The sequence below is a fragment of the Cryptomeria japonica genome, chromosome 7 (assembly GCF_030272615.1).
Source record: "Cryptomeria japonica chromosome 7, Sugi_1.0, whole genome shotgun sequence".
Classification (NCBI taxonomy): Eukaryota; Viridiplantae; Streptophyta; class Pinopsida; order Cupressales; family Cupressaceae; genus Cryptomeria; species Cryptomeria japonica.
In genome coordinates, this window is record NC_081411.1 from 81,622,243 (window position 1) to 81,635,534 (window position 13,292).

The window sequence follows — 13,292 nt, forward strand, 5'->3', positions numbered from 1 at the left end:
CTTCAAGCAGAATCTGATGATACTGATACTAAGGAAGAACCAAAGAAGGTAAAGGCAACTAGCAAGAAGTCCAAACCAGTTGAAGCCACCTCTCAGCAGACTATTCCTATTAATGTTTTATCTTACAAGCCTATGACTGATTTTGAGAGGATGGTAAAGACATTGGAAAGGAATAGATTTGATAATGTCAAGGAATATTTTGATTCATTTGATGAAGATCAAAAGGAACAAATTGTTTAATAGGTAATCAACCATTTATGTCATTACAATCGATTACCTCATGATCTTAAGAAGGATATTTTGTATTATTTATATACTATTCTTTTGAATAAATGGGAAGAAGTTGTGAAGAAAGAAAAAGAAATTGTTGATAATGTGTTTGTGCAATATTTTCCTGATTTGTCAAAACATGACTTAATTGCATTGCTTGATAATTACAAAACTCAATTTCCTTTTAAATCAAGGAGATTAAGGCTATTAAGTGGAAAGGTGCAATCTGTTGAAGTTGAAACTCATCAGATAGAAAAGGAAATTCAGAATATGTGTAAATTGATAGAGGAACCAAAGAAGGTAAAGGCAACTAGCAAGAAGTCCAAACTAATTGATGCCACCTCTCAGCAGACTATTCCTATTAATGTTTTATCTTACAAGCCTATGACTGATTTTGAGAGGATGGTAAAGACATTGGAAAGGAATAGATTTGATAATGTCAAGGAATATTTTGATTCATTTGATGAAGATCAAAAGGAACAAATTGTTTAATAGGTAATCAACCATTTATGTCATTACAATTGATTACCTCATGATCTTAAGAAGGATATTTTTGTATTATTTATATACTATTCTTTTGAATAAATGGGAAGAAGTTGTGAAGAAAGAAAAAGAAATTGTTGATAATGTGTTTGTGCAATATTTTCCTGATTTGTCAAAAGATGACTTAATTGCATTGCTTGATAATTACAAAACTCAATTTCCTTGTAAATCAAGGAGATTAAGGCTATTAAGTGGAAAGGTGCAATCTGTTGAAGTTGAAACTCATCAGATAGAAAAGGAAATTTAGAATATGTGTAAACTGATAGAGTCCCAATAGGATAATGAGTAAGATATTGTGGATATATCAGAAATGGATGAGGGAGACATAGTGCAAGTTGATATTGTATATCCTATCAAGGAGAAGGATGACACTACTTGCCCATTGGTAATTTTTGTTGATGATATTTAGGATACAATAGATCTATCTGGAAACATCATTACACTAGATATGCAGCCACCTGAAATTACTAATTCACAGGTAAATACAGTTGAGATACTGGCAACTCAACCAAGTGTGGATATTCCACCCCCACCGGTAAATGATCAACCAGTGAAACCCCAAATCCCATCGGTTTCATAGGCTACTTAGGAGGAACCCGCTGAAAAAGTTGTTGAACAAACCTTTGAACAAGAGAAAGAGAAAGAACAAAAGGAAGAGAAAATTAAGAAGGAGAAATCTGCTGAACCGAAAAAGGCATTAGTCAAACATCATAATGATGATGATGATGACTTATTTTTCATCAAAGGGCCTATAAATGTTGATAGTATGAGTGCATCAGAATTGATGGAGTTTTCAAATGTGATGCAATCTAGAGCTCAGAAGAAGAGGCTTAAGGAATAGAGAATGGAAGTTGAAACCATTCAAAATGTTGTAGATATTTTGTCAAGCCTTCTACCAAAAACTACTACAAGGAACTTGCCAACTCCCATTGGAAAGCTTGGCTAGTTGGTTGTTGATGCCTCTAACCAACTTAAGTCCCTTGAGGAAGAAGCATAGACCTATGCAAAGAAGAGCTACAAGAAGAAGTGAGGAGAACAAATCATGAATGCTATTGATATAGGGAGAAATTCCCTATCCCTAAATAAAGATCTGTTAAGAAAATATATTAAAGGGTATGTGCAAGATCATGGTGTGCCGAAACAGGCCCTTAAGTGGCAATGAAATTTTAGAAAATCAAAGTTATGCAACTTGACATGAAAATTTGAATAATTTGTGAACATTATTTTAAAAATATGTAAGAAGAGAATATATAGAAAATTGAATGTAGTTTCTAAGCTACTAGTTCTTTTTTGGAAAAAAAAATCCTATTTAATGAAAATTTCAAATTTCAATGTAGTGGTATTAAAATTTTAGGGGAAAAATAAGAAGTACACGTATGTTTGACTACCCTAATCACAATCAAATCGTAATATTTTTTTATAATATTTATAATATAAGTATTAGACTAATGTCCATATGTGACACATATTTTTATTTTATTTTTTATAAAGTAAATAATTATTTATGAATTTTTTACTACAACTTTTCAGAAATTCAGAAACTCCTATGTCTGACCAACTTAACTTGGTCAAAACATTATGAAATTCAATTTTTATTAATTTTTCCCTATAGTAGATGAAGCATAGGATGTGATTCATATTTCGGATTCAAAAAATGTTATACCGTTTAAAAGTTATGAGTGTTTTTCAATCAATATATCAATCAGGACTATTGTCAAAATTCAATTAGAATATAAATAATAATTGTTTATTAAAGTAGAAATAAGACAAGCCTTATATTGTTGGAAAGATGGTAACACCCTTAAAAAACCCTTTTCATTTTATCAATTTTAGCTATAAAAAAATTCGTCAGCCACCAGTGTAAAGTCTGGAAAATGAAGGAATACTGAAAAACATGTTTTTTAGTTGACTTTCTAGGCTTGTCACTTCCAAGCCAAATACCAAAGCATTCCCGAGCCGAAATTTGAAATTTGAAAATTTGACTGCAAAAATCGAATATCTGATATAATCGGATATGGATTAGATATCCAATTTTAATCAGTAAATTCTCTAACTAGATTTGTTTATTAATATATTAATATATTAATTTATAAATAAATTAGTATATGATATTAGGAAGAGGAGAGGGAGAGGGAGAGGGGGGAGAGGGGGAGAGAGAGAGAGAGAGAGAGAGAGAGAGAGAGAGAGAGAGAGAGAGAGAGAGAGAGAGAGAGAGAGAGAGAGAGAGAGACAAAGACAGAGACAAAGCGAGAGAGATGGGGAGGGGGAAGGGAGACAGAGAGATAGAGATAGATTAGGGGAGAGAGATAGATGGAGAGATTAAAGGAGAGGGATAGAGACAGTTTAGGTGAGAGAGAGAGAGAGGAGAGGGAGAGAGAGATTAGGGGGGAGAGAGAGAGAGATATTAGGGGAGAGGGGGAGATAGAGAGATTAAGACACCATAGGACCCAAAGCAACCTAATATGGTGTCATCACGGGTCGTATGGCATCCTAAGGGGTCATAAGGGTTTATGGGACACCATATGACCCCTAAAGACAACATATGACCCCTTATGACACCATATGGTGTCATTAGGGGTCATATAGTGTCCATAGGTGTCATATGGTGTCCTAGGACACCATATGACCCCTTAAGACACCAAATTATGTGTTATGGGTCATATGTTGTCCTAAGGGGTTGTAAGACACCATATGACCCAAAGCAACCCAATATGGAGTCATTAGGGGTTATATGGTGTCCTAAGGGGTCATATGATATCTTAAAGGGGTCATATGATACAATATAATGACCAAATGTGGTGTCTTAGGGGGTCATATGGTGTTCTAAGGGGTTGTAGGACATCATATGACCCCTTAGGACACCATATGACCCAAAGCGACCCAATATGATGTCATAATGGGTCGTATGGTGTCCCAAGATACCATATGACCCCTAATGACACCATATTGGGTTGCTTTGGGTCATATTGTGTTCTAAGGGGTCATATTGTGTCCTACGACCCCTTAGGACACCATATGACCCCTAACAACATGATTTGGTTTCTTAGGGGTCCTATGGTGTCATTAGGGGTCATATGGTGTCCATAGGGGGACACCATATTGGGTCGCTTTGGGTCATATTGTGTCCTAAGGGGTCATAAGACACAATATGACCCTTTAGGATACAATATGGCCCAAAGAAACCTAATATGGTATCATTAGGGGTCATATGGTGTCCTAAGAGGTCATAAGGGTTCATGGGACACCATATAACCCCTTAGGTCACCATATGACCCCTAATGACACAATTTGGTGTCTTGAGGGATCCTATGGTGTCCCAAGACACCATATGACCCCTATGGACACTATATGACCCCTAATGACACCATAAGACCCCTTAAGACCCCAAATCATGTCATTAGGGGTTATATGGTGTTCTAAGGGGCCGTAGGACACAATATGACCCAAAGTGACCCAATATGGTGTCCATAGGGGTCATATGGTGTCCCAAGACATCATATGACCCCTATGGACACCATATGACCCCTAACGGCACCATAGAACCCCTTAAGACACCAAATTGTGTCGTTAGGGGTCATATGGTGTCCTAAGGGGTCATATGGTTTCCCATGAACCCTTATGACCTCTTAGGACACCATATGACCCCTAATGACACCATATTGGGTTGCTTTGGGTCATATTGTGTCCTAAGGGGTCATATTGTGTCCTATGACCCCATAGGATACCATATGACCCCTAGCAACATGATTTGGTGTCTTAAGGGGTCCTATAGTGTCATTAGGTGTAATATGGTGTTAATAGGGGTCATATGGTGTCTTGGGACACCATATGACTCCTAACAACACAATTTGGTGTCTTAAGGGGTCCTATGGTGCCTTTAGGGGTCATATGGTGTCCATAGGGGTCATATGATGTCTTGGGACACCATATGACCCCTAATGAGACCATATTGGGTCGCTTGGGGTCATATTGTGTCCTAAGGGGTCATATTGTGTCCTACGAACCCTTAGGACACCATATGACCCCTAATGATATGATTTGGTGTCTTAAGGGGTCCTATGGTGTCGTTAGGGGTCATATGGTGTCTTGGGACACTATAGGACCCCTTAAGGCACCAAATTGTGTCGTTAGGGGTCATATGGTGTCCTAAGGGGTCATATGGTGTCCTAAGGGGTTATATGGTGTCCCATGAACCCTTATGACCTTGGGTCATATGGTGTCCTAAGGGGTCATATTGTGTCTTACGATCCCTTAGGACACAATATGACCCAAATCGACCCAATATGGTGTCATTAGGGGTTATATGGTGTTCCAAGACACCATATGACCCCTATGGACACCATAGGACCCCTAATGACACCATAGGACCCCTTAAGAAACCAAATCATGTTATTAGGGGTCATATGGTGTCCTAAGGGGTCGTAGGACACAACATGACCCCTTAGGACACAATATGACCCAAAGCGACCCAATATGGTGCCGTTAGGGGTCATATGGTGTCCTAAGAGGTCATAAGGGTTCATGGGACACCATATGACCCCTAAGGACACCATATGACCCCTAACAACATGATTTGGTGTCTTAAGGGGTCCTATGGTGTCCATAAGGGTCGTATGGTGTCTTGGGACACCATATTGGGTTGCTTTGGGTCATATGGTGTCCTAAGAGGTCATATTATGTCCTATGACCCCGTAGGACACCATATGACCTCTTAAGAAACCATATTTGGTCGTTATGGGTCATATTATGTCCTAGTGGGTCATATTGTATCATATGACCCCTTTAAGACATCATATGACCCTTTAGGACACCATATGACCCCTAATAACACCATATTGGTTTGCTTTGGGTCGTATGGTGTCTTACAACCCCTTAGGACAACATATGACCCATAACACACAATTTGGTGTCTTAAGGGGTCATATGGTGTCCTAGGACACCATCTGACCCCTAATGACACCATATGGTGTCATAAGGGGTCGTATGTTGTCCTTAGGGGTCATATGGTGTCCCATGAACCCTTATATATATCTCTCTCTCTCTATCTATCTGCTAATCTCTTTATCTCTGTCTACCTTCCCTCCCCTCCCCTCCCTCCCTCTCTCTCTCTCCCTTCCCCCTCCCCATCTCTCTCTCTCTCTCTCTCTCTCTCTCTCTCTCTCTCTCTCTCTCTAAAATATGACTAATAAAATTTGATATCGGATTTAATCAGATATCGGATTTCTACCATGTGGCAGTTTAGTAAATAAAAGGTGGCAATGGGAAAATTTTTGGGGACCATAAATTTTTGTACTCAAATCGGATATCCGATTTTAGTACAAAAAAAAGAAAAAAAAGACTTGTGGGCCATTTTGTAGATTCCAACAACCCACAGTTTGCATATTCTATTTTCTGTCAAGGATCATGGGTTTTCAGACAGGTAGAGTCAAATTTGTGCTTTTGGGAGATTCTTAAAGTGAAAACTTACATTGTCAATCATGTAGGAGCATATGTGTGGAGGGAAATGGGGAGTAGTAGTCATCAGAAGTCTAAACACAAAACAAAAACTTTCAAATGACCAAATTGAAGTGTATAGAGAAAGAGATAGAGAATGTCATAGGAGGAGAAGACAAGGTATGTTAAATATTGCTAATGTTACTTCAACTGAAGAGGAAATTGAATTTGAAAATTTGTCACAAGTTATTGAAAATGAAAATATAGATTTTGAAAGTGAAAATATTGAAAATTTTGAAAATGTTGAAAGTGATAATGAAAATGCTCAACATGTGGAAAATTTTGACATACGAGGTGAAAATGTGGAAAACTTTAACATTGAAGGTGGAATTGCTCTACCAAGTGAACCATATGTAACACCTAATTACTTTAGAAATGAAGACCCTCTCATGGATGAAAGACAAATTCCAAATCCAAGACCTTCAAGAACCCCAAAATGGTTATTTTAAATCGATGAGAACATTATTGCAAATCTTGAAGGCAAGAGGTCAACAAGAACCATTCAGTTGTGGGCTACATAAATTTTCAACCAAAATTTTAGCAATAAGACATTGACTGAGCAATGCCAACTCTTTGTTCAATTGCTAAATATGATAAAGATGAGACCATTACTAAACAAATTGAAGATTTGTATGAACAAGAAGATGGAGAGAAATTCTATTATTGCAAAAATCTATTTGACGCTCTCAATTCTATTGGAAAGAATACCAAAGAAAGAGATAAGAGAGCTGCTTGAAGAGTGATTACAACCACCTTAGTAAGCCATCAATTGAGGAAGGCTCGTCAAATGAGACAAACTTGTGTTAATTTTAACATAAACCATAAAACTTTGGATAGAGCACTTGCACGAAGACAAAGACTTGACGATCCACTTCAACAAGATACATGGGCATTTGGTGGGAGGCTTCCATGTGTTGATAGAAAGTTGTCTGACAATGTGAAGGAAGAGATTCAACAATTTTAGCACCCTAATTCTAGAGTGTCACCCAATGTAAAGGACTTTTTGAAATTAAGAATCAGCAACCGAGACCGCACACCGTATCCCAAATATTTCTTGGAATCAAGCCAAATAATGTTGTACAAAATTTTTTGTGAATTACATCCAACTTTGCAAATATCACAAAGGGACTTTGAATCTTTGAAACCATTTTATTGTGTTCCTCTTAAGATTCGCAATACCTATTGTTGCAAGTACCATGTGGATTTTTCAATGTACCATGAACTTTTATGTCATATTTTTTCTATGATGCATACTAATGAGATGTTGCAGGAGTGTGGTGCAATGCTATTTCTGAGATCATCAAGAGACTTGCAAGATCTATTTTTATGCCCTAGAGATGATGGCTATTATTTCTATAGAAATGATTGTTTGAATGAGAAGTGCTCAGAATACGGTTAGTTGTCAAAGTTTGTCTCATGTTTTCATGAGGGCAACGAACACGAGTTTGGAAAGAATTATGTTGAGAAAAAAATACAAGAGACAATGAAATATATTTTGAAGAGTAAAGGTGAAGGTTCTAGATGCAAATTAGTCTCAAGAGAAGTGAGTATTGCTGATTTTATTTTGGATTTTAAGGAAAATATTTTCTACAAGTATGCAAGGCACACCCATAGGTCTTAGTGGTTGGATCAATAGTTCAAGATGTGTAAGAACTCTTTCCCAATTGGCACTATTGTATCGGTGGTTGATTTTGCAGAGAACTATACATTGCAACCACAAAATGAGGTACCGTCTCAGTACTACAATTCAGTCCAGATTACTATTTTTGTTCACATTACATATAGACATGCTCCTGATAGTACAAAAGAGGATAGGAAGATAATTAGGGAGTATCATTTTCATATGAGTGATGATAGATCACACTCCGAGTATGTGCAACATTCTTTCAAGAATTTTTTTGAGTTCTTGCATGAGAAAGATATTGCAATTGACCGACATATAATATGGTCAGATAGCTGTATGGGTCAATTCAAGAATGCCCATATGTTTTATTGGTTGAGTAGAATGCATGTAGAGAGGCATATACCTCATATTTGGTATTTTTTTGAGGCAAGGCATGGGAAGGGAGAGCATGATGGAGCAGGTGCATGTTTGAAGAGAGCTCTAGTTAAGGAGCAATTGAGGATTTCAGGTGCAAATTTCTCTGATGCACGTTCTATTGTTGATTGGTGTAGTTCACAATTGTCACATGGAGGTACTCTTTATTCAAAAGTGAGTATATTTTTTTGGTTCGTTGAGGAGGGAACAGTGGGAGATAGATTGGATTGTCAAACAATTAAAGATTCTTCAAAGATGCATTCATTTCTCAACTTAGATGCAAGTACATGGACCATTTGGACATGAGCATTGGCTTGTTTTTGTTAGATTTGTGTTCGGTGTGATTGGGATCAGTGCGAGTCAAGTGAGTGGGTTGATACATGGGTTCCCCACTATCTAACTCCTTAATCTCAAACAATATCCTTGTCAAACAATGACATGGAAAGTTCACTTGAGTATGATCGTCTATCAGATCTTGTACAACTAGGACATGTTTTTGCAGTTGTTGCACCACAAGGGAATGAAGAGAGATCATAATATTGGTTGGCATGATGTGTACAGGGAAAACAAAAGCTAACACAACCACTAACAGATGATGATGGGTTCACATATCCTATAGGTTTAGTTGTTGTTGTGGGAATTTGGTTGCGAACATACATGATTAGAAAGAATGGCATACCTGCATTTGAAGACTATGAGAGACACAAAACCATTATAATGTATTCACACCTTATTATAGCTACAAATGTGAAGTTGTTAAATCATCAAGCAAAACTGAAGACCAAAGAGCTATGGACAGTGACTATTGTTGATCATGGAGCAATATTGGATACTCTTAAAGAAAGAGATGACCCTTTAGGCACACTTGAGTAGTAGGTCTTTAATGGTGCCTTATTTTTTATCATGCATTTCATTTCAAACAATGATCATTAAACCTTAATGATCAAGTTTGTTACGTGTATATTAAGGATGTGTTGAAAATGCAGGTCTATTGATGAATGTTTTTTTTTGGCAACACGATTTTTGCATGCACATAGTGAGTACACGATATAATCAGAAGGGACGTATTTTTGCAACATGATTTATTATCATGCATTTGATGAGCTTTACAATTTTTGTTATTAGAGAACAGTATTTGACAATTTTTGATGATATAATTATCGCAAAACTTTAATGCTCATGGAGGTATTTTTTGATGATATACAATAGTATCACATTATGCTTTTTGATGATATACAAGTTCATGCTAGATCATTTGCCATTGACAAGACCCTCTCTTGGTGATGGTACACATTCCTTTGTGCATTAATGAGATAAAATTTTGTGCATAAACATTAAGTCAAGTGAATGTATTGTTATTTAGAAATGACCATATCTACCATCATCTTCAACCATGCAGAGAAATGCAGTGAGAAGGGCTTTAATCAACATGCGTCTTTCTTCAAAGTTATGCTTGTATACTTTGCAGAGAAACTGGTAAGTTTTGTAATTATATAATCTTGTGCGTCTTAAAATGTTTGAAATGATCTGTTTATAATTTGCCAAACTAATTTCTATTAAGTGTTATAATTTGTTTCTTGTAGCACATTCATTCCGCATAAAAAAGGTTACTTATTTTGGTCTTCATTTATATTCAAGCATTGTTGTACATAAGCTTTTCTCTTAGGACATGAGGATGTATGATGCAGATGAAGTGGGATGTTGTATTTGTATATGGATGTGAATTGATGTAACATTGTTATGATGATATACAATGTCCATGAGCAAATCGGTTTAGTTATATTGATGATAGTGTCCATGTATCTATACATGAGTACATTGGTGTAGTTGTATTGATAATGAAAAATAAAATCATGTTTGCATGTCCCTTCATGGATGTCACATGCAAGTGTAAAGGTAATTATGTGTATACAATACATGGAAATATTGATGATCATTGTGTTTCTACAGTGTAATGCTTGTTTATATATAATTTTAGCACTTAGGGTGCTCAAGGGACGACACCGGTAGGGTATGACCCCGAGCATTCGATTGAGTGGGGGGGAAAAATAGGAGCATGCATAGGGTAATAATCCCTAACTGGACATGTCAGAGATGATGGTTTGTCATCGTGACAATTAGAACAAGAAATCAGCCACGTGACAACATTCGATTGAGTGAGATTGACGATTTTTTTGCCAACAGAAAAATTGCTGCCCTAATAAAGCCGTAGGGAAAATTGAAAAACTGAGATAGGCTTTTGTAGGGACCCCTCTTGTGGCCCTGTAGGTTCAAATGGATCATTTGTAGGTGCCACAGATTCCAAGTTAGGGCCCGTAAAAGTTTGACAATTTTGAGCACTTAGGATGCTCAAGGGACGACACCGGAAGGGTATGACCAAGCGTTTGATCAAGTGGGGGGCAAAATAGGAGCACGCATAGGGTAATAATGCCTAACTAGACATGTCAGAGCCAATGGTTCATCATCGTGATGAGCAGAATGAGAAATCGACCACGCGACAACATTCGATTGAGTGAGATTGATGATTTTTTTGCCAATAGAAAAATTGATGCCCTAATAAAACTATAGGGAAAATTGAAAAAATGAGATAGGCTTTTGTAGGGACCCCTCTCATGGTCCCATAGGTTCAAACAGATCATTCAGAGGTGCTATGGATTCTGAGTTAGGGCATGTCAAAGTTTGAAAATTTTGAGCACTTAGGGTGCTCAAGAGACGATGCCGGTAGGGTATGACCCCGAGCGTTCGATCAAGTGGGAGTGAAAAATAGGAGAATGCATAGGGTAATAATGCCTAGCTGGACATGTCAGAGCTGACAGTTCATCATGACGATGAGAAGAATGAGAAATTGACCACTCGACAACATTTGATTGAGTGAGACTAACGATTTTTTTGCCAACAGAAAAATTGCTCCCATAATAAAACTGTAGAGCAAATTGAAAAACCAAGATAGGATTTTGTAGGGACCCCTCTTGTGGCCCCGTAGGTTCAAACAGATCATTCAGAGGTGCCACAGATTTTTAGTTAGGGCCCGTGAAATTTTGACAATTTTGAGCACTTAGGGCGCTCAAGGGACGATGTTGGTAGGGTATGACCCTGAGCGTTCGATCGAGAGGGGGGGAAAAATTAGAACATGCGTAGGGTAATAATTCCTAACTGGACATGTCAGAGTTGATGGTTCGTCATCAAGACAAGTAGAACGAGAAATCAAACACTCGACAACATTCGATTGAGTGAGACTGATGATTTTTTTGCCAACAAAAAAATTGCTGCCCTAATAAAACCGTAGGGAAACTTTAAAAACTGAGATAGGCTTTTGTAGGGACCCCTCTCATGGTCCTATAGGTTCAAATAGATCATTTGGAGGTGCCACAAATTCTGAGTTAGGGCCCATCAAAGTTTGATAATTTTGAGCACTTAGGGCACTCAAGGGATGACGTTGGTAGGGTATGACCCCGAGCGTTTGATCGAGTGGGGGGGAAAATAGGAGCATACGTAGGGTAATAATGCCTAACTGGACATGTCAAAGCTAATGATTTGTCATCGTGATGAGCAGAACGAGAAATTGGCTACACAACAACATTCGATTGAGTGAGACTAACGATTTTTTCGCCAACTGAAAAATTGCTGCCCTAATAAAACCCTGAGCATTCGACCAAGGTGGGGGGCAAAATAGGACCATGCATAGGGTAATAATGAATTGTATCAAGTATTCTTCATTAAATGAATTGTATTGTATTGTTCATTAAATGAATTGTACTGTTCATTGAATGAACTGTATTGTATTGTTGATTAAATGAATTGTATTGTTCATTAAATGAATTGTATTGTATTGTTCATTATAAAAACAACACTTACGATGAAATGAAATGAATTGTACTGTTCATTAAATAGCCATTATTAACCATTGTTAATTATTGGAATGAAGATTAAAGATTTCCATGATAACACCACGCATAGATGAGCAACAATTTATATGATGGAATATCAACTTTTGTATATATAAAAATGTCAAATGATTACAAATGTATGTCCATACACAAATATGGCATAAACACAAACTGAAACAAAATGTATGTCTAAATACATGAATGTATGTTTATATACAAAATATAAATGCCAAATAGACATGTAAGCATCCCAAAACTATCTATAACATCCTAAGTTGCTGATGGATCATCAAAATCGATCCTCTTTGCCACACTGGTCAGTTCTGAAGAACCCTGCACAAGAAAAACAAACCACAATTAATATTAGTTATATTATATAGTTCACATTCGAAAAGTTAACATAAAAATGAACTATAATTGAACTATTCATGTTTACCTCATCTCCACATTTTTTCTTCAACTTTGCAGAACTCTTGATGTATGTCTTTGGTAGAGGAGGTATGTTTTGAATATTTTCATACACAACCTACATATGTTCAGAAACATGACGTTGATAAAAGTTAGCATATAATTGTCACTAATAATGGAAAATTATATCTACTAATCAAAAAATAAAATAAATGCACATCTATTTGAGGCATCTCTTCTTCTTCTTCAAGTATACTAGGTGTAGTCATCAAGGATGTGAAGCCAAGAATTCTCTATATCTATACACAACAAGTATATGAAACTATCAATCTATGTCTGGACATGTATAATGACTATAAATTATTCAAACTATTCATTCAATCATATTTGCATTCAATTACCTTTCCTTTGTCTTCAACTGCACTACCAGATCCTAAATCAAACTGCCCCGCACTCGTGCTACTTGTGCCCTACAAGAGTAAAATAAGATATACATGCAAGTTACTACATAATCTAATTAATACAAATATAAATGATGAGCATGTATGTACAATAAAATACAAATGACTAGGTGCAATAATATATGTACTGTCAAGCTATCAAGGCCAAATGAAATGGCCAACAAGGTGCCCTCCTAAATCTATCTCAACTCA